General features: G+C 49.7%; 1 protein-coding gene across 1 annotated transcript in view; it reads right to left on the bottom strand.

Annotated features, from left to right (window-relative positions):
- LOC144953550 (uncharacterized) overlaps positions 1-23,075 on the bottom strand; it is a 34,534-nt gene extending 11,459 nt beyond the window's left edge. Inside the window, exon 1 of the mRNA XM_078884110.1 lies at positions 23,042-23,075. The gene's annotated coding sequence lies outside the window, so the exon portion shown is untranslated. The remainder of the gene's footprint in view (positions 1-23,041) is intronic.
- Between the last annotated feature and the right edge of the window lie 625 nt (positions 23,076-23,700).

Genomic DNA, 23,700 nt, shown 5'->3' with positions numbered 1-23,700 from the left:
CAATGATTGCTGAGCCAGAATCCATCTTCTCGGTTGAAATTGTCTCTGTGTTTGTATATGTGGATCGCCTCATGAACGAATCTCTCATGGTAGCCAGATGGCTTGCAGAGAACCTCTGTCTTGGAGAAATCAATGTCATGTGAGCCCACTGAATTGTAAAAGTGATCTGCCACGGCTGAGGTGTTTGTCCTACCGTGTTTCAGGTCTGCTTTATGTTCACGGATGCGGTCCGAAACATGTGAGAATTATTTTATTATGTTTTATTTTTATTCTTTTATTACTTCCCTTCTACGTGACTTTACCTAAAAAACCAAGAAGACATTCATGATGGTGAGCGGCCCCGCGTCAAACTACATGGCCGTGAGTCAGAGCCATTACCTCTACACCTTGGGGTGCGACAGGGATGTCCTCTGGCTCCCACATTATTTTATATATATTTGGACCACATCATTCATGAAGCCTTCAATGGATGTACCGGAAGAATTCCCATCTGCTACAGATACAATGGGAGGCTGATCGATGCCCGGGTGTGGTCAAGGGATGGCTCCCTATTGCTCAACCACGTTATTTATGCCGATGATCTCGTAATTGCTGCTCACTCGGAGGAGTAGGAGATGCTGCTGCTGAACCTGGAGCTTGCCACCAAGAGGTGGAGCCATACCATCAGCCCCACCAAAACTAAGCACCTGCCCTGGGTATTTTGTACCATCGGACACTCCACCCCCACAACTCCCAATTCGTGATAGGGCAGTTGTGGAGAGAGTGGAGAGTTTCCCATACCTTGGCAGTGTGCTCATGACCGGCTCCGATTTAAGAGCAGAGGTCTCACTCCCAATCAGTCGAGCGGCATTATCTTTTCATCGGTTGCGTAATGCCGTGTGGAAGCTACCTGGTCTATCGCTCCGCACGAAGCTTCAGGTCTTCTCGCCCACGGTCATTCCCTCCCTTCTCTACGCTTGCGAAACGTGGACCCCCCTAATGGAACATCTTCGCCATTTAGAAACATTTAGGCTGGCCTGCCTACGATCCATCCTGGGTTTAACCACGCTGGATTGTGTGAAATATGTGCACAAAGTCCCATCCATGAGCTCCTCCGGCAGCCAATGCTAAGCTGCCTGGGTCATGTAGCCGCATGCCCAGTCACCGCATGCCTATACAGCTTTTGTTCGGCCGGATCGAGGGGGCTAAATGGGCACGGCATGGGCTGGAGAAGAGATGGAGTTATGTGGTACAGGAGGACGTGGAGCTGAGTGGACTTGCCGATGACTGGTACCAGCAGTCTTAAGTTCGGCCTCTATGGAGGAGGCTCGTGAAGGATGCTACTGGGCAGTTGGAGGCAGTTGCCCTCCAACAACAACGGAGGGCGGAGGAGCGACGCTCACAACAACAAGCGGAGCGCCGGGTGGCTAAAGCTCAGCAAGTTGGCACAGTAGGGGGCACAGGTGGTGCATCAACCAGTCATCTCAGTCAGTCGACCTGTGGCACCTGGGTCTGCCCCGTGACCTCCAGCCAGCGGGCGTTTGACACTTCACGTGGCCTCAAGATGCACATAGCCTGGCACAAGCGTCGTAGTGACGTCACCGCCACTTAGTGGCGAATGGCGGTTGTTTTTGTGTGGCTCTATGTGCATGTGTGAGTCGATGTGTGTTTGTGTGTGAGTCTATGTGTGTCAGTCGATGTGTGTACGACAATGTGTGTAACAGTCCATGTGTGTGTGTGCGTCGATATATGTGTGTGTACGTCCATGTGTTTGTGTAGGTCCATGTGTGTGTGAGTCTATCTTTAACGGTGTTATTGGACGGACGTACACGGTCTCTGGAGGGTTCCCACATCTGTCCCAGAGGAGGCAGTCAACGGGCTGAGCCAGTACCAGGGGAGTAGGGCTCAAGGGGCAAACAGTCAACCGGCAGATCGGATCCTGGAGCGAATGGGCCAACCCCCAGGTAGGGGGCTGTGGGGGAATGATGTCACCCTTCCAGAACCTGGTGGAAGGTTATGGAAGGGAGGCGTGGCTCGGGCGGAGCAAGCCTGGGAGCAGGATAAAAGGCCGGACCCCGAGAGGGTCCAGGCAGTTCTGCCAGCGAAGACTGAAGAACCAGTGGAAGACAGAAGGCCAGCTAGCCAGGACCCTGGGACTCATCTGACCCGCCGTCCTTATCAGGGCCGGGCAGAGTGAGCCAGTGGTATGATCCTAGAAGCCTCGGAGCCCGACGTCCTTATTAGGGCCGGGTCCGAGTGGCCAGTGGTTGAGACCTGCGCCTTGGCTGGGCCAAGTCAAGCTAGCCTCCCCTAGGGCCGTGTAGCCGGAGCACCCCGAGACCTTATCCAAGAGGGGCTATACCCTTCCAGGCAGCGGGTACAGGGGCCGTTACCCCTGTGTAGCTAAGGACTGTGTTGTGTGATGTTAAGTCCTTTGTAATAAGTGTTGCCTCCAATCATCCGTCTACACCATCTTAAAGAACTCACTACATATCTATGTGTGTGTGTGTGTGAGTCGATGTGTGTGTGTGTAAGTCAATGTGTGTGCGTCGGTCCATGTGTGTGTGCAAGTCCATGTGTCTCTTAGTCGATGTGTTTCTTTGTAAGTCCATATGTATGTGTAGGTCAATATGTGTGTGAGTCTATGCATGTGTGTGTGAGTCGATATGTGTGTGTAACTCCATGTATGTGTTTCTAAAGTTGATGTCTGTGTGTGAGTCCATATATACGTGTGTGTCGTGTAAGTCGATATGTTTCTATGTGTGTGGGTCGATGTCTATGTGTAAGTCCATGTGTGTGTCTGCCTTTTTCGCCTGGGCAACGCAGGGTACTTACTGCTAGTTTACCTATAAATGTCATTGTTTGTCTGTGTGCCTGTGTATCTGTGTGCGGCCAAAACTTGCGAAGAATTTGGCTCGCAAATCGTGGGGTTAACTTTAAAAAAGTAGCCAGGAACCACGCCAGAAGCCCCATGCTGAGCCAGCGCTATTGTGATTTCGCATCCGTCACCTTTAAAGTAGTTTAATGATCGATTTAGTGCTGTTTTCGTTTATTTATTTATTTATTACAAAGTGAGCGCACGACCATACCAACTCACACGCGTTCGGTGGGGGGGGAGGGCCCCTTCCAAGTCACATGCGTTCATTGGGGGTGACGGGGGAATTCTCTTTCGTGTGGACACTGCGCAAGGTAATACACAGATTTACAGCTCCCTTCAAACATGTGTTGTGGCTATAACTTCACAGAGACGTCTTCTTGGAGGCAATGCGTTTATTACAACAAACTTTAATTACAAGCGTAACACTTAAGGGGTACGGCCACATTACCCGATAACCTAAGGGTGGTACAGCCTCCCTCTTAGCGTGCCCTACACACTCCAGGCTACGCTCACACGGGTCCTCCGCTACGCGCGCTAGGAGAGGCTAGCCTGACCGGACCTAGCCAGGGTACAGGTCCCACCACTGGTCTGCTACAACCCGGCTCTGACAAGAGCCTCGGTTGAGAGTCCAAGGGTGCTAGGGGAGACTAGCCTGACCCGACCTAGCCAGGGTATGGGTCCCACCTCTGGTCTGCTGCAACCCGGCTCTGACAAGAGCCTCGGTTGAGGGTCGCAGGGTGCTAGTCTAGTCTTCCAGTTCTTCAGACGTCTTTGAGTCTTGAGTCGGCGAACGCTGCCGGTCCCGTTGTGAGGGCCGGCTTTTATACACAGGTTGGGGCTTAGCCCACCCATAACCTCACCTTCTCCAGAACCTTCCAGAAGTCTCTGTTCACTCTCTCGGCTGCCCCCTATTGGCCTGTGAGCGTGGTGACAGGTAAGGAGACCCACAGTGCCTTGGAATGGCGTGAAACATGTGTAGTAGAGTTAACTACTCGATGTTCACAAAATGGGAGAGCAAATCGTTAACAAGGTTTTCCCGCTCAAACTAACGGTCAGGGTCTCACAAGCTGTGAGAGCTGACCGTAAACAAGGTTTTCCCGGGCGACCAAACGGTCAGGGTCAGATAGGGTGAAGTGGGATCCAAAAGCAGATTGGGAACGACCAATCACAGGGTTCCACAAGGTGGCCGGGGATTGGACAACCCGGCCACGAACAAGTATAAAGCCAGAGTGCTCAGAGCTCTGAGGGGGTTCGACTACACGAAGACCCAAGACGGCGGAAGAAGCCTAGGACCCTGGACCAAGCCCTCCAGCCCTTATAAGGGCTAGGGTTCAGTGTAACCAGTGGTCGGGGAGACATCCCCTAGGTCCAGTCAGAGGACATTGAAAGAGCGGGATATTAAGTAGCCTGTAGGGTGCGGAGGCTTGTACTTTCTCAGTGTAACGGGTGAGGGGACCGTATACCCCTCAGTGCATAGGGACTGTGTTCATAAGACAAATAAAAGTGTGTGCTACAAAAGACATTGAAGAGTCCGTCTGTACAACACTACATTGGTGTCAGAAGATGGAAACAAGACGAACGAAACGCACGCGAAGTCCCGACGATGCAAGCTCCGACTCACCCGTGGGTGCTGAGGGCGGCGCTGAAGACGCTGGCGTGTCTCCAGCCGTCCCACCACCAGCAGTGCAGCCGACCGCCGCGAACGACGGCATCCAGGCTGCTGACGCCCGTCTCGCCCAGCTACTGCATGCTGCAGCAGCCATCCTGGAGGGAATTACCCTGGAGGCTGCAAGCGGAGAGGAACGGCCAACAGCGAACGTCTCCGCCATCGCAAACCCGGAAGAGGTCGTCCTTCCCGCCGATGGGTCACGTGGTTCCGCTGGAGGCGGAAGCCAAGTGCATGCTGGGACCTCCGGGGGCCAATCACGACACACCGCGTCATCAGAGCGTGACGCTGCCTCTGCAGGACCCTCCAGCAACACCGCCTCATCACGGCTGCGACGCCGTACAGTACATGTCATCGACCAAGCGATCGCCGCGTTTGGAACCGAGTCCGATTTTGATGAAGACGACGACACAGCTGCTCTACAGCAAAGACTGCCTGTCTTTCGCGAATTCTCCTCCACAGGGGGCGACTGGGCGGCATTTCAGCGTCGCTTCCTCAGCCACCAGGAGATGGTGGGCTGGTCGGATGCACAAGCACTTCGTGCGCTGCCAGCCACCTTGGACGACGACTCTCTCGCTGCACTCATCTCCATTCCCAAGCGACAAAGGGCGACACTACAAGCAGCACTTCGGCGGCTGTCTGATGTCTACGGACCTCCTTCTGCCACACGCCACCAGTTCTACGAGAGACGGTGCAAGCCAAGGGAATCGCCATTGGCGTTCCGCACCGCGCTACTCGCCATGGCAAGAGCGGCTTACCCCCGCATGGACGATGAGGCTATCGACGCACTCGTCCTACAGAAGCTGTTGGAGATGGCGAGGGGACTGCGCCTTGTCATCCAGGCCGTGGATGATGAGGATATGTGCTCACTGCGAGCTGCCCGGAGCATTCATGCTCACCTGATGCTCGACCAGGACGAGACCATCACCGTATCGGCTACGACAGTGGGGCCTGCCAGCAGGGACAACGCTCGCTCTCCAGATCGAGTCTTCTCGACGTTCAGCACGACGCTCCAGCGATCACCGGATCGCATCGGACGCCGCGACGACCGGGAACGGGGACGGTCCTTCCCACGCGGCGACGTGACGTTCTTCAACTGTGGCCGCCGAGGCCACGTTTCTTCCGACTGCCGTGCACCTCGCCGCCGCTTCTCCGGATCCCGAGACCGGGACTACAGAGCTTCCAGAGCGGCGCAGCATAACCAGGCGAGTCGCGCCACCCCTCACGCTCGGTCCTCATACACACCACAACACACCATTGACTTCGCTCGAAATACAGCGTATGACGCGCCGCGTTCGGGCGACTTTTCGTGACCACTACGACCCGGGCAGTGGTCAGAGCTGGCCCATAGAGTGGTTGCAGCGACGGCGGGTTCCTAGGTGGTTGTTGGTTCGATCGAGGGGGTAGAAGTGCGCGTGCTTGTCGATACCGGTGCATCGGCCACTATCATCTCCCGAGTTAATTTACAACATACTGCCCGTGCGATGTCGTTCATTGGAAAAGGTTTCCGTTCCGTTTTTTGCCGCAAATGGAAGTTCGCTAGGGATTCTCGGGCAAATTCTGGCGCAAATTGCCATTGGTGATATTAAATTGGCCGGCCCTGTTTTTGTATCTTCTTCCCTTGCGGTGCCGTGCCTTCTGGGAACCGATTTTCTTGCCAAAATGCCCGTTAAAATCCTTATCGATCAGGAATGTATTGAACTTCCGTCGGGCCGGCGGATGGCATTTTTACCCGCAACCACGCATTCACGGACGGACAATGCCTGCGTACAGGCTTTTGCGGCTTGCGCCGTACGCATTCTGCCAGGGGTACAAATGCTCGTACCCTTGCGGTTAAAGAAACAGCTCACTACCACTGCCTCGGTAAATGGCATTTTATTGGGACCCTCCAACACAGTAGTTAAGAGCCTATCGTTGGTGGCCGCACAGACTCTTGTAGCAGGCGACAGGGAGCCATTTATGCAAGTTTTGAATGTCGGTTTGTCCGACACCGTCATTCCACAGGGGACAGTGCTCGCTCATGCGACGGTGGCGCCCCTGGGGACCGGGGTTGTTGGACACGTAGCGAACAGTCAGCAGCCTCGCCCTCATAACGTAGACGAGGGATGGATTGACGCTCTTTGCGCGGATGCCGGCAATTTATCCGTGTCACAGCAGAGTAAATTGCGAGCTCTTTGGCGGGAATTCTCGGATGTGTTCAGCAAATCACAATTTGATATTGGCTGCACCAAGCTGCTGCGTCACCACATTGACACTGGTGACGCTGCCCCTATCCGCCAAAACCCGTTTCGGCTCAGCCCTGCGGAGAAACAGCATGTTAAATGGGCAGTTGACGACATGCTGGCGGCTGATATCATTTCTCCTTCCAACAGCCCCTGGAGTGCTCCGATAGTGCTGGTCAAAAAGCACGATGGCGGTCTTCGATTCTGTGTAGATTTTCGGCGCCTTAATAAAATTTCCGTGGCTGACGCATATCCTCTTCCACGTATGGATGAGTCATTGGATGCTCTGGCAGGGGCGCGTTATTTTTCCACTTTGGACCTTGTCAGGGTTTTGGCAACTCCCCCTCGACGAAGCGTCAAAGCCAAAGACTGCTTTTCGGACACCACAGGGCCTTTTCGAGTTTAATAGATTACCCATGGGGCTCCACTCGGCTCCAGCGACGTTTCAGAGGCTCATGGAGCTGGTCCTCGCTGGGCTCCAGTGGGACTCATGCCTTATCTATCTTGATGACGTTATCGTCTTTGGCCGCACGTTCAACGAACACATTGAACGGTTGCGCGCTGTTTTCGAAAAGATGCGAGCTGCGGACCTCAAATTCAAACCGCAGAAGTGCCACCTTCTGCGTCAGTGTGCGCTATCTAGGCCACATAGTCAGCCGCTCGGGTATTTCCACAGACCCTGAAAAGACTAAATGTGTCAGCCAATGGCCTACCCCCACCTCTGCTGGGGATGTTCGCAGTTTTATCAGGTTCGCGTCGTACTACCGACGCTTTGTGGCTGGTTTCGCTACAATCGCCAAGCCACTACACGCTCTTACAGCGAAAGGGCTGAAATTTCATTGGGGAGACGCGGAACAGGCCGCATTTGACTCCTTACGGAACGCTCTTGTAGCAGCACCGCCCCTGGCTTACCCCGATTTCGCAATGCCGTTTATTCTGGACACCGATGCCAGTAACACCGGGATCGGCAGGGTGCTGTCCCAAATCGTTGATGGCGTTGAGAGGGTGGTTGCCTATGGAAGCAGGGTTTTGTCCCCTGCAGAGCAACGTAATTGCGTAACCCGACGCGAGCTGCTGGCCATTGTTTACTTTATACAACAATACAGGCCATACCTGTACGGTCAACGGTTTACCGTGCGCTCCGATCACTCTGCGTTACAATACGCTTTGCGCATTGACCAACCGTCTGGCCAGCTCTCCCGATGGCTTGAAGTCCTCCAGGACTACAATTTTATTGTGATTTACCGTAAGGGTACACAGCACAGTAATGCGGACGCGCTATCTCGCCTCCCGTCAGAACAATGCCTGTTTCATGGGTTCTGGCCGGTGCAAACCACAAATAGTACGCCCGGTTGCACCTCCTGAAACGGTTTCTGCTGCCCTTCCTTCCGATCCTGCGCCGGGTGCGGACCACGAAAATCCGCCAGCAAGTGACGACTTGCTGGGGATAACGTTGGACGAATGGGGTCGGCACCAAATGAACGATGCGTCATGGTTGCCTCTGCGTTGTCGCGCATGTGATTCGTCCTCACGTTCAAGTAAATCGAACTCTTTTGCCATGCGCCGCGGTCTGCTCATGCGTTGGGATGCTGATTCTTGCCAGTACAAAATTGTAGTGCCATGGGCTTTGCGGTGTTCGGCTGTGTGCGCGGCACACGAGCGATTGTCGCACCTGGGTGTGCATAAAACCATTGGGTTGCTAAGATTACAATTTTACTGGCCGGGCATGCTTCGCGATGTAACTGATATTTTAACGGGCTGCACCCAATGTGCGCAACGTAAACCTCCAGCGAAGCCGGCATGCCCACCGCTGCAGCCCATCACGGTATCCCGTGTGAACGAGCTGGTTGCTCTCGACATTTTGGGGCCTTTCCCTACAACGCCTCGTGGTAACAAGTACCTTCTGGTTGGGGTGGAGTATTTTACACGGTGGCCTATGGCCTGGGCCCTCCCCAACCAGTCGGCAGCAGCCGTGGTGGACGCCTTTGTTCAAGGCTATGTGCTGGACAAGGGCGCTCCAGAACGGTTGCTGACCGATCAGGGAAGAAATTTTTCAAGTACCCTGCTGAGTGAGGTATGCCGCCTGTTGGGCACTCAGAAGGTGCGCACTTCGCCCTATCACCCCCAAACAGATGGCATGGTGGAGCGGTTGCATAGAACCCTCACCTCTATGCTATGCCATCAGGTTGACGAATCCCAAGTAGACTGGGACCTGCAGATCCCAGGGGTCCTCGCTGCTTACCGCATGGCGCCACATGCAGCGACAGGGTTCTCACCATTTTTCCTAATGTATGGCAGGGAGGCCATTCCCCCCGCTGACGTGCGGCTTGGGATAGAGCAGCTTCCACGGTCATCGAAGCTCACTGACCATTTGCGGTTCAACCTACAAATCTGTCTGAGGCTCGTGATGCGGCGATCGAAAATTCCGCCTCCCGCCAGCGGGCTAATTCAAGGTTGCAAGCCCCTCGCATGTCCGTGCATCAGTGGGCTCCAGGTGATATGGCGTGGCTTCATTTCCCCCAGATGCCGGTGTCCACATCGGCTAAACTCCTTAAACCATGGTGGGGTCCGGTTGAGGTGGTCGAGATAATGCGCCCACAATGTGTTAAAATCCGTTGGGGACGACGTCGCTGGTTCGTGCACCCCTCTCGTCTGAAGCCATTTGTTGCTCCGCACGGCTCTGCGTCACACTCAAAACACGAGGGCCGAGCGTGTGATATGCCCGACGAGCAGGATGTCGCCCCGTTAGTACCTAACCCACAGCGCAGACGTGTCATTCCTCCCGCAGATGATGCGGGACTGAGGGAGCCGGGCGAGCCACGAGTCTCTGCAAAAAGGCCTCTGGGCCCACCCAACATGTTTGCCAGGATGCCCGACCCACCTAACATGTTTGCCAGGATGCCTGACCCGTCTACACCAAGAGTCTCTGCAAAGGGACCTTCTGACCCACCCAACATGTTTGCCAGGACGCCTGACCCGCCCAACATGTTTGCCAGGCTGCCCGACCCGTCTGCTCCAAGGGTCTCCGCAGAGAGGCCTCCTGCCCCTGCTGACATTTGTGCCAGGATGGCTGGTCAGCCTGCAGCCCGGAAAAGGGCACCCATCCCCTACGACGGGCCCGCGAAATACACACGGGCTAGATCGCGTCGGTTTTCTTGATTGCCCATCTTATTTTTGCGGCGGCTGAATGCTGCATACGTTGTGCGTCACGAATGTCGTTATTTGTGATTGGTTCTGACCATGTACATATGTTGCGTTGTTGATGGGGGAGGTATTTATAGTGGGTGTTCCTGTTCTTGTTGGGTGTTCCTGTTCTTGTTGGTTGTGGCACACACACTTTGATTCATTGATGAGGATTTTCTGCTTGTAACAGCCGGGACGGCTGAGGCTTCCGAAAGGGAGGGTGATGTAGTAGAGTTAACTACTCGATGTTCACAAACTGGGAGAGCAAATCGTTAACAAGGTTTTCCCGCTCAAAGTAACGGTCAGGGTCTCACAAGCTGTGAGAGCTGACCGTAAACAAGGTATTCCCGCGCGACCAAACGGTCAGGGTCAGATAGGGTGAAGTGGGATCCAAAAGCAGATTGGGAACGACCAATCACAGGGTTCCACAAGGTGGCCGGGGATTGGACAACCCGGCCACGAACAAGTATAAAGCCAGAGCGCTCAGACGGCGGAAGAAGCCTAGGACCCTGGACCAAGCCCTCCAGCCCTTATAAGGGCTAGGGTTCAGTGTAACCAGTGGTCGGGGAGACATCCCCTAGGTCCAGTCAGAGGACATTGAAAGAGCGGGATATTAAGTAGCCTGTAGGGTGCGGAGGCTTGTACGTTCTGAGTGTAACGGGTGAGGGGACCGTATACCCCTCAGTGCATAGGGACTGTGTTCATAAGACAAATAAAAGTGTGTGCTACAAAAGACGTTGAAGAGTCCGTCTGTACAACACTACACGTGTCACCATGGCTGTTTACTCATCACACATTGCCTTTTATAGGTTACACATTAACTGACAGGGATGAACCGATGTTGCTGAAGAATAGCCTTATTCTGGACTCTTGAGTGTTGTATATATAGGCCTTCTTCCAAAAGTCATATTAAGAATAATTCGGCCAATGTAATTTAAAATAATAAATAGATAGAACCAACACTCAATCCGCTACCCCTCACAAGCCACACCAAGCATCTGGAGGGCATATAAAAAAACATTAAACAACAAACTTCTGGGCAAAGGAAGGTTAGCGACTATCTGGAAATCTCCAGATTTACAAAGGGCATATGACCCGACCTTCCCAAACGTTCTGGACAGTCCACAAACAAATATGCAGAGCCAGAAAAAAAAAAACACACGCACATAGCAGAGACAAACAACATTACAACTCGCATCTTATTTAACGATAAAAATTTGAAACTCAGCAAAAAGAACAAACCAACGTTATAGGCTGCAGTCTATATCAGTGGTTTTATCATTGTTACTTATTTTATTTCACCCTTATTCAACTCATATTATTTTGAATTGTACCTTTCTATCCATGTAACTTCACCAAATGAACCAAAATACATGAGCCCCTGCCATTACGAAAACTTAAGTCCAAACTAAAGCTATCCCTCCAAACATCAAAATATAACTCAAAATAAAACACCGATCCCTGGAGACACAGACCTATAACAAAGCTTGGCAAAACTCTCGAAATAATGATGTAATGAGAGGCATTACGAATATTGATTAAACATTAACCAAGTAATAACCCCAATATATTAGACTTGGAGTAACTCATAAGAGATACAAGTAATAGGTCCAACACACACAAGACCAGATAATAGGTATTCCATGGAATTAAAGCCTTCCTGGCCACCTTTGTCTCCCAACAATTCGACACGAACACATGGCAGCCATAAATATGTATGAAGGGTGTCTGGCCTCGAGATAACAAACACTACGAAGGAGGGGGGGAAATGCAAACAAGCATAAACTTGACGGAAAACAGCCCATTCGGGGTCACCAAGGGAAAAAGGGGGGGGGGCAATCAGGCGCGGCCGCGGGAGAAGAGCAGAACAGAGTAAGCATCTTTTTTTTTTCCTCGCAAGAGATGCAGGGAGGGGAGAGAATTCAGATATAAAGAAAGACACGGCCATACATCGACACACCACCAACACAGAAGAAGCCTTGAGAGATAAGAAGCTTGCCAGCAGAAGAAGACTCCAGCAACAGTAGAAGACTCCAGCAACAGAAGGGCCAGCAATCAACCAGGATGGCGAGGCTCGCTGAGTAGCGATGTGCTACCCAGTGCGTATTCAGCGCTGACTGAAGAAGTATCGCTCGAAAGCCATTCTACCCTGAGTGCCCGCTCCCACGAGCCGCTGCAGTTCGAGTTGAGCTGACGAGAATTCCAGCAATCATCCTCGAGAAAGGGCGGAAAGCGCCAAACATCGACCAGGCCATCACAGCGCCAGCCGTGCCATCGAGCAAGGGTGTCAGCTGCCAGTGGACGAGCGACAAGAGCGACCGAGCATTTTCAAGGACAAGCATCATGCCGACGCAGCTCATCAAGCAGCGGAGACTGCAGCTAACAGCAAACACGCCCCAAGCGAGAGAGGGAGCTCTCAGAAGCCGTTCATATGACACGCCCGCATTCCCACGCCAACACGCATCGCCGGCATTTGCCTGATGCAAAGAATTGATCAAGGGAACCAAAATCACACACACACATATATACATACCCGGACGAACACAAGAATTTATCAAGGAGACAATCCAACACACACCCACATGAAACCAACCCGAGCCAATCATAAGAAGACTAATTATAAGAGTGATTGAACCATTAGCTGATCGTGAAGACATTGGTGCTCATTGAGTGATAAGAATACGGTCGTTATAAGTACATTAGTCGTTAATTATTTTAATCGCATAAAAACTACCAATAGATTAATCGATGTAAACTAAACTTTTGAAACATTTGTTATGAATCTACACACTCACAGAGAGAATATTGTGTTAAACCTTTCTTTTGATCACAGAATCTTGCCCACAAATAAATTGAAGCTTAGCCAAAAGATAAGCATCTGCGTCAGCAGACATACACGGCTGCACATCATTGCTCCAAGACATTTCGTTATTTATATAATCTTGCCGATTAATCTATTGACGTATACTTTTGCCTTTGGGATATAATTTGCTTTTTATTGTCTTTCGTATGAATATCGTCGCATGCATGTTTTAAGGACTTTCCCTATCGCCGTATATGCTCGCGTTAACCGGTGGAATTAATCCATTGTTCGGTTGCCCAGTTTGACAATGTAATCGTTGATGGTTAAATGTACGGATCACTGAGGGGAATTTGCCCAGTGATACTGTGGATAATTCCAAGCATGAGAGTTCACGAATTAGAGTGTTATGTTTTTGTTTATAATTAAAATTGCTTAATGAGTCTGAGTGGTTTCTTCCTGAGTTCATGCATAATAACCTTATTTATAAGAACTATATCCTGCGTTGAGATTTGAATTTGGAGACCTGACATAAACACACAAAGACATAATCAATAAATGTTAAAGCGAGAATAATTGTATTATCCAGATTGATAATACAGCCCTAGACAACGAAGCCGAGCTTAATTTAGCATAATTACATCACACTTGCATAACTTCATACAATTAATTGTATTGTCCCGATTGATAATACGACCCTAGACAACGAAGCTAAGCCTAATGATAATAACCAAATATATGAGTATAAGCGCATACATATCAATAAAATAATGATGATCTAATTAGCATAATGTATGCAGTAAATTTGCTAAATATCTGCAACTTACGCATTTTTCCATTCTTCATTTAATTTCAATTTTTTATTTGTCAAGACCCGACATATACAACATGAGGCATAAGCATCCACGCAATATCACTTACTGCACAGATGGCAAACCAATAAATATACTCAATTACATCTTCATTCTATAATATTTACACTTGCCACCTCAGTAGGGGGTTTGAGTAGTGACGTTGTCAATTACGCTTGATTGGTGTGCATCTGCTCATCGTTACAGGTAGGCTAGGTTCATTTTGTATTCGTTGACTTTCAGTAATTTGCTGCTCTTGCTCGCGGCAAATGTTTACCAAAATCGCGGAACACCCTGGTAGTAGCTCCTAATCACTTACTTACACATGCATGAACTTTTTTTTCGCGAAAGTCACGAACATTAAAAAACTATTATTTACAAACTCATTTAGTCTATGTAAAAGTTAGTGTGTGTGCGTGTATGTCCATATGGGCGTGTGAGTCCATATATGTGTGTGCGTTGTCTGTGCGAGTCTGTGTGTGTGCATCAATGTGTGTGGTCGTGGTTACTTATGCCCCCACTGAAGACGAACACCCGTGGAGGGATGCAGGCAAGGCCGATGAGTCAGATGCCTTCTATGACCTCTTGTCACAGGTGCTAGCTAAAATGGCCCCTCGGGATAGAGTCATCTTGTTGGGTGACTTCAATGCCCGAGTTGGTCATGATGCTGGCACCTGGTCTGGAGTGATTGGAAGGCATGGGCCAGATCAGCTCAATAACAACGGCAGGAGGCTGCTAGATTTCTGTGCAGCCCATGAGCTTGTAGTGACCAAAACGCTGTTCCGGCATCAGCACATCCACACAACATCATGGATGCATGCCGGGTCCAAGCAAGAACGCCTGCTGGACTACATAGTGACGGTACAGCGGATGCGGGCCTATGTCCTTGACATCAGGACCTACCGTGAAGCTGATTTGCCCACTGACCATCGACTTGTCATCTGTAAGATGTGCCTGCAATTATTCTGCTCCGGTGGTGGGTATACACCCAGGACCCCATTCAAACCTAAGGTGGCCTGGTCTCAGCTATCTGATGAAAGTGGCAAGCGAAAATGTATTCATCGCTTGCAGCTGGGGTTGGCATTGTCCCCCACTCCTCCAGATGTTGAGGGTAAATGGGCAAGGTTTTGACTCATGCAGCTGCAATGGCTGCTTTGGGTACGCGGTCCAGATCTCCCCAGAGAACCTGGCTGACAGAGGAGGTGTTCAGGATGGCTGAGAAAAAGCAACAGGCCCACTCTCATCATCTACAACATCCCACGTCGGAGAATGAGGAGGCTTACCGCTGCAAGGATGGGTGGTGGTCGCAGGTTGCTGAGGAGACGGAGTCTGCCTCAATGGCCAACGATCACAAGTCACTATTTAACTCCATCAAAAAAGTAACTTGCAGCACCACAACTTTTACCATCATTAGACGAAAAAACGGTGATCCAATCTCTGACCCTCAGGAACAGGTTTGCAGATTTGCTGAGCATTTCTGTGAAGTCCTGGGAGAGGAGAAATCCCTTGACATGGAAAACATTGTGGGTCAAAATGGGGATGACCCTGCTGAGGCTGCGGTGCCTCAAATATTGGAGGAAGAAGTCACCCCCTGTGAGTGGCTGGCTGAGGTCCTATCTGTTGAGGAAGTACTAAAGGTGATCCAGAATCTGAGATCAGGCACCGGGCAGAGATGATTTCCCAAGCGAAATGCTGAGAGAGGGTGGTGTTTGTGCACAGACTGCCCTACATGACATCATAAAAACAGTCTGGACCGCTGGACGGGTTCCGCAGGATTGGAAGGATGCCCTGGTGGTCCCCCTCTTTAAAAAGGGGGACGGCACAGACTGTAACAACTACAGGGGCATCTCACTCCAGTGTGCCGGGAAAGGTCCTGGCAAGGATTATTCAACATCGCCTTGCCAGGCACGCTGAGGAGAGGCTTGCGGAGCCCCAATGTGGTTTCAGGAAAGGGTGGTCCTACACGGATCTCATATTTTCTGTCCGTTTGCTACAGCAGAGGTGTAGGGAATTCCAACAAGACCTACATCTCTGCTTTGTTGACCTGGTCAAGGTCTTTGATACCATCAGTAGGCCTGGGCTCTGGGTTGTTCTTCATGCTTTCGGAGTCCCTGACCGTCTGCTCACGATCATGAAGGACCTTCATGATTGTGAGCAGGCCCGGGTAAAACTGCGTGGCTGGGAGTCGGAGCCATTCCCTGTTCACCTTGGGGTGCGACAAGGATGTCCTCTGGCTCCCACATTATTTAACATATTTTTTGACCACGTGGTTCGGCTCCCTATTGGTCAACCACATTATGTATGCCGATGATCTGGTAATTGCCACTCACTCAGAGAAGGAGTTGGAGGCACTGCTGCTTAAACTAAGCACCAGCCTGGGTATTTTGTACCATCGGGCACTCCACAACTCCCAATCGTTGATGGGGCAGTTGTGGAGAGAGTGGAGAGTTTCCCATACCTGGGCAGCATACTCATGACCAGCTCTGATTTGACAGCAGAGGTCTCACTCAGAATATGTCGAGCGGCATTATCTTTTCATCGGTTGCGTAACGCTGTGTGGAAGCTACCTGGTCTGTCGCTCCGCATGAAGCTTCAAGTCTTCTCGGCCACGGTCATTCCCTCCCTTCTCTACGGTTGCGAAACGTGGACCCTCCTAATGGAGCATCTTCGTCGGTTGGAAACATTTAGGCTGGCTTGCCAACGATCCATCCTGGGTTTAACCAGGCTGGCTTGTGTGAGGAGCTCACAAATCCTTGAAAGATCTGGGCAAAGTCCCATCGGTGAGCTCCTCCGGCAGGCAAGGCTGCGTTGGCTGGGTCAGGTAGCCCGCATGTCCAGTCACCGCATGCCTAAACAGCTTTTGTTCGGCCAGATAGAGGGGGCAAAACGGGCGCGGCACGGGCTAGAGAAGAGATGGAGTGATGTGGTACAGGAGGATGTGGAGCTGAGTGGACTTGCCGATGACTGGTACCAGCGGTGTCAAGATCGACCTCTGTGGAGGAGGCTCGTGAAAGACGCTGCTAGACAGTCTCCCTGCAACAACAACGGAGGGTGGAGGAGCGACACTCACAACGAGCGGAGCGCCGGGGTGGCTAAACCACAGCAAGTTGGCACAGTATGGGGCACAGGTGCATCAGCCAGTCATCTCTGTCAGGCGACCCGTGGCACCTGGGTCTGCCTCGTAACCTCCTGCCGGCGGGCGTTCGACACTTCACGTGGCCTCAAGGTATACATAGCCTGGCACAAGCATCGTGGTGACGTCACTGTCACTTCGTGGTGAATGGCGGTTGTTGTTGTTGTTGTCGTGTGTGTGTGTAGATAACTAATATTTAACTATTAAGTTCGTAATTTTTACAATCATAATGTGTGTCTAAGTCCATGTGTGTGTGTCAGTCTATGTGTGTGTGAGTCGCTGTGTGTGTACGTCGATATGTCTGCGTGTAAGTGGATGTGTGTGGCTCTATGTGTGGGTGAGTCGATCTGAATGTGTAAGTCGATGTGTGTGTGTGTCTTTTTCGCCCAGGCAACGCCGGGTACAACCCGCTCGTATTATATCAACAAAACATCGACCATTCATGACGAATTCGAAGTAATCTTATCACAATGCTAATGCCATGATAGGTGCAATTTAACGCCATGTAATTGTTGATTCCTTGTTAGCAGGTAATGGGAATGATCCAGGTGTCAAGGGATGACTGACAGATGAACCAGCTGTGCTCCCCACTGTTTTGCTGGGTTTTAGGAACCCAGCGTTCCACCCATTCATGCGAGTGTCACTCCTCCAACCTCATCGTTGTTGCAGAGCAAATATATCTTAACTGCCCTGCAGCATACCTCACGGGCCTCCTCCACAGAGGCCAATATTGACATGACTGATACCAGTCATCGGCGGTTCCGATCACCTCCACATCCTCCAATCTCTTCTCGAGCCAATGCCATGCCTGTTTCGCCCCTAATATCAGGACTAACAGAAACTGCTTGAGCATGCGGTAACTGGGAATGCGGGATTCATGACCGATCCAATGCAGCCTCGACTGCTAAAGAGACTCAAGATTATATTCTTTCTTAATATCTTAAAGATCTGTAAGCTTCTAATACAATATAGTCTGGTTGAATAGATGAAACATAGGAAGACCAGCCTTCATTGTATAAGCTAGCACAGATGGTCATTTAAATAAGTTCATATATATAAAAGGCAAAGTTGTGAATAATGTTTAGCATACTTCCCAACATGCAACAAACTGGAAATTTGCCATGTGGGTACTTTCCAGACTGTACACCATGCAAAAATTATACACTTTTTGGGGGGGGGGGGATCAATAATGCATATATTTTTTGCATGGCAAGTGAGCTGTGACGTCAAATCTGTCATGTGACCCGCACGTGCGGAAGCGTAACGCATTGTAGTGTAGCGGTTAGCGCGCTGCACTACGAACCCGGCGACCCGAGTTTGATTCCCGCTCACGGCCACCACCGGTGACGATTATTTTAACCGCTCCTAGGCCTCCCCTAGGTCGACTCAGCCTCAAACGAGTAACTGGTGTGGTGTGTGAACATTGCCAATGGGGAGACAAAGGCGGCCAGGCGTGCTGCTGTCACCCACCCCTCGTAAATTCATATTTTGCATCCACAGAGTAATATCTGTGGCCAAGAAGAATCACAGCTGTGTTTTTAAATCCTTTATATTAAGTTCACTTGCTTGCTTGCGTGCTTGCGTGCTTACGACCGTGCAAATCTTTCGGTCGTTTTTTTACCCACTTCCCGTGATCCAATCGAGCTTACATTTTGCACACAGACTCGTTGTGCGTGACAATTAATTTTCCTGACATTTTTTTTCCAAAATGTTACATTTTTTAGGAAAAAAAAATTATATGTAATTACCAATTGCTTAATGGTGGCAAGCAATCATCTGACCCATAGGTGGCAGCCATCTCAAGCCAGAGGACGAGAGGACTCTAGCCGCCACGCATATAAAGGATTTAAAGTGAAAAACTTAGTTTTTACGGGTTAATTTTTTAGTTTCTGAAAACGCTTGTCCTGGTGAGGGTCGTGGTGGCAGCATGCTGAGTAGGGTGGTCCAGGTTTCCCTTTCCCTGGCGACAGACTCTAGCTCATCCTGGGGAATTCCCAAGCGTTCCCAGGCCAGCCGAGCGACATAGTCTTGGGCCAGCCCCGGGGTCTTCGCCCAGTGGGACGTGTCTGGTAGAGTTCCAGGGGGAGGCTATTGGGGAGTATCCTTACTTATATTCTATATTGATATCACCCCTAGAGCCAGGCCCAGGGGTTGTGTTCACCAACAAGCGCCTCGTGTCCGCGTGACCCACGTAACTCAGTCAGGCTAACTCGAATTGGCTAAGTGGTGCCATCCTGTGTGTGGAACATCAGCAAGATGAAAGGTGAGGGGCGGGTGCGATGCCAGTATGGCAGGGAGAGGGATGGTCTCAGACGGACTAGACCTTGGCGATGGACACTCAAAGCTTTGTATGGAGCAAAAGTCTAGGCACCTTCCACACAGTGTTACACAGTCTAATGAAAGAATGCTGCTCGACTAATTTGAAGTGAGGCTTTGGCTGCCAAACCAGAGCTGGTCGTGAACACATTAACCAGGTATGGGAGCTCCTCCAACACTTGTAGAACTGCCTGATTATTCATGCAGAGTTGAGCAGGTGTAGTGTTGTATGACATGAAATTCCCAGGCAGGTGATTTATTTTTGTAGAACATTTGCAAGGCCCCATTTCATGAAGGCACAGAACAAGATTCCATAATTCCATCTCACTGAATAGCCATTACCAAATCATCAGCAGATATAACATGGTTGACCAGCAGGGAACGATCCTTTAACTTTAACCAGGTATCGATTAGCATATCATTGTAACCGTAACAAATGCAATGGTTGTATTATGACCATTGGGAGCATCTCAAACTACATAGTTATTGAAGATACTATGTAATGTAATGCATGGGGCCAGAGTGAATTTCTGTCACAAGCCATGTTGAACAGGTAATCGCTCGCACTCCTGGTCACGCAGCATTAGACCGTTCTGCCCAAAATCATACGAATCCTCAAATAATGTGAACAGAGAGATAGATTTGAAAACAAATAACAACCCAAAGCCCCAAGCCTCTTTATGGTACTTTCGGCCTTAATTAAATCAAGAATGCAGAGATCAAGTTTCTGTTGAAAATCCGTAAGCCTCTGCTGTAGTCAATAGACAGAAAATACAGCGGACCCTTGCATATCGCGGAGGTTACCTTCTGGGAAATTGCCGCATGAAAGCAAAAAGTGTGATATTCAATACTTAAGCCTTACCTAAGTAATGGCATTAGGTAAACGTGAATTAAAATTTACAACATCACAATTGAATTAAGTACTGTACTGTATTCCAAATAAACTAAACAATTGAAATAAACACGGAGAACCCGTTTCCAAAAAATATTCCAAGACAAAAAACTTGTATAAATCTATTAAGATAAAGCAGACTTTGCGCTTGTGTAAATTTTTTTGTGAACCAAATTGCGCCAACACACCCCAAACTTTCCATGTGTACTCACGGGGGAGTTAGTGTTTTTCGCGCTATTTTTAGCTTACCTGCTCACCTTCAACACCTGTACCACCTGCACACCCCCCCGCTCCTCACCTCCCCCCCTCACTTTCTCTTGCCATGTGTTAAAGCCTGGGGCATTCTCACTACTTCCGATTTGCCACACATGCAAACACATTTTGACATTTCATCTACTACAATTCCACGCACTCACCATAACATAAGTGTCTCCACTGCACTGCTATATTTGTTCTCACAGATCTACTTGCATGTCTGACAATACTAGACAGACTCACCAGCATTGCTAAAATGTCAACACCAAGATGCAAATCCTGCAAGGTGATGATGGTTACCGTTTCCTACTCCGCCAAACTGACCCAGCAACAGACTTGCCAAAACAAAATAAGATTTCCGCCATGGACGTCTTTGCCTTCAGGATCATGGTACGAAACTGCAGCTTCAATATCTTCTTGAGATGCAAAGAGCTCTTCCACTAATTTTCTGTCGACATGTATGCTAAAATTTAAGCGTCATTAAATTAAACCCACAAGATGGCAAAACATCCTACAAGTCATATTGCTGTGGCAAGACATGCCCGTAAGGAAAACTCTTTATGTTCACAGTTTCAAGTGTGCCACGGAGAAGATGACTTCAGAATACAATGTTGTCATTCATGCCGACTAAAGTCCTCATGGTCAACATGAGTGCCGCTTAAATGCACTCACAACATCTGACGTCGCTGTCATTCTGACAGCTGAACAACATTTCACTCGAGGCATCGTCTTGCAACTGAGGAACAATACCCTACATAAAAATGAAACACACCGATCCTATGATGCTGTTTAATGTCTACAGATTTTCTGGCAAGGTGATGATGGCTACAATGTCCTACTTCGCCAAAGTGACCCAGCAACAGGTTTGCCAACACAAAAGATTTCCGCCATGGACTTCTTTGCCTTCAGGATCATGGTATGAAACGGCAGCTTAAATCTATTCTTGAGATGAAAGAGCTCTTCCACCAATTTGCTATCGATAAGCATGCCAAAATTGAAGCTTCATTCTATTAAACCTATCAGATGGAAAAAACATCCAACATTGTCTATCCTGAAGCTCTCCTAGGGAAACGGATTTAAAAGCTGCCCTTATTATGAAACAAACAAGCCCTGCGATTGTATAACACAGCCGAAAACTCGTTACAAAAACACACACATTTACCGACTCAGAAATCAATTATTCTAACAAAGCCAATATGGCAAGACATTACTATTAATGTTTGATTACTGAGACCTGTGCAAAGCCGGGTAACTTAGCTAGTACTGAATAAATACTATACTTTAGATGTTTGTGCTTGAATGGGGAGCGGTAGTCCAACGGTTAGCATGCTGAGCTATAATCCCAGCGAGCCAATTTATATTCCCACAGAGCCAAGCCACAACATTTGGCTGTCGCCTGATGAGGCTGGTTATAATTACTGGCGAAACGTCATACTCAGATTGTAAATGTTGTGGCTTGGCTCTCCAACGCACAACCGGTGTAGTGCTGTACTAGTGACGAATTGGCCACGTTCTGTTTATGTGACAACCCTTACTAGTTGGCTGTGTCGGGTGGTGGCGGGTTTAACGACACCTTTATATATTTAGACGATCTAACCCAGGGGTCCCCAACCCCCGGGCCGCAGACCGGTACCGGTCCGTGGCCTGTTAGGAACCAGGCAGCACAGCAGGTGAGCAGCGAGTCCACACGTGGCCCGCCCATTATTTTATTTACCACTTCCGTCCATGCCTCTTTTCCGCACTGCGCACATGTCTCAGTCACAGTTTTGGAAAGCCCACAAGCTCTAACCCTAGCCAAAATGAGTAAAAACAAACGTCGCTGGAGAGCTCCTTGAAAAGGGGGAAATACCCAATGATGAACCCCCTTTGCGGATTGTAGGTCAGAATATCCGTTCATCCTGAAGGCTTGGTGTACGTGCGCCAGCTCACTGGCTAGGTTATGCTGGTCGGAGATGGTGTAGTGTTTTTTTATGAGGGAATTCTTCTGGGCTGGATGGTGGTGGGAGTCAGGCTTTAGATAGGCATCCGTGTGGGTGGCTTTCCTGAAGACAGAGTGTCCCAACGAGCCATCAGGTCTCTTCTCAATCAAAACATCCAGGAATGGTCGCTTGCCATCCTTTTCCAATTCCATGGTGAATTTGATAGATGGGTGTATGGAATTGATGTGTACTCTTGGCGGGGCTAGAAGTGGGAAGGTGGTGGAAAAACAGATAGAGGACGTGAGGCAAATTGAACAATCATTGGAAGGATGTTATCAACCAGGTAATGCCTTAACTTGTTGTTGTTTTTGTTGTTTCTATCATTACCTGCCAATTTACTGAAAGCCCCACCCACGTCCCCCCCCCCATCCTCACGTCCTCTTCCCCGAGCGCTCACGCGGCCCCCTACCCCACAGCCCCCCCCCTCTCTCTCTCGCCCCCCTTGGCTCCTCCCCCCTCTCTTACCTATAAAACCTCTTGCCACGGCAGCTCTTTAGCCGACTTCAGCATTTTCTTGCTGTGGTTGTCCCACCTGATGAAGATCGCTTGCGTTGCATTCGAAACGTCGCGATTTGTTTTATTTTATTTCTACCTTCGTGACTTTACCGAAAGAACCAAAGAGTATGGATTCCTGCAGTCACGAAAGCTTAAAATCAAGATCAAGCAGATAATTAAAGCAAATGTAATAAGGAGAGGGCAGGAGGCAATGCTCTGCATGGCTAGGCCCCGCATTGTAATGTTCCAACCTGGACATCGATTCCATACTCGCTGCGACTCAATTGATATCCCTACGAGAGAGGAGCGAGGCTCTACCTGGGTAAACAACAACAACCACGACAACAACCACCACAACAACAACAACAACCACCACGATGTGAACTTCTCACCACGGATCTCAGTGAGCGCGCGCGGAGATCGGCAGCTTCCTGGTGTTTCGTGACGTCATGCGGCAGCAGGTAACATGACGTCACTAGTGAGTACACCCCCCCCCTTCGCGCCGATGAGCTAATGCAGTGGTGACGTCAGATAGCGGGGTTAGAATTTAAGGTTATTAAGATTCCTATTCCAATGATCTCTTTATTGAACATTGACCATTTGGGTGCGTGAGCTCAACAACGTTAATATTGTGTGTACAACCTGTGTATACACTTGATTTGAAGCTTTCGTGACTGCAGGAATCCATACTCTTTGGTTCTTTCGGTAAAGTCACGTAGGTAGAAATGAAATCGATCACGACGTTTCGAACGCAACACAAGCACGACAGCTACGATGTCTGCTGCTCGCAGCTGTCGCGATTTTTACCTGAAGACGGGCGCTTGTGTTGCGTTCGAAACATCGTGATTTATTTTATTTCTACGTACGTGACTTTACCGAAAGAACCAAAGAGTATGTGTATAGAGTGTGTGTCTACAAACTGTGTATAAATGTGTGTACAAACCGTATACAGTGTGTGGGGCCGTCCATAAATGGCGTCATGCACCTGGGGGGGGGGGGGCAGACATTTGTGACGATGTGTGACGATGGGGAGAGGTTGAGAAATGTGACG

This window comes from Lampetra fluviatilis, chromosome 78 (genome assembly GCF_964198595.1).
Source record: "Lampetra fluviatilis chromosome 78, kcLamFluv1.1, whole genome shotgun sequence".
NCBI classification, from domain to species: domain Eukaryota; kingdom Metazoa; phylum Chordata; class Hyperoartia; order Petromyzontiformes; family Petromyzontidae; genus Lampetra; species Lampetra fluviatilis.
Note: the sequence above shows the minus strand (reverse complement) of the source record. Positions and strands in the feature narration are given on the sequence as shown.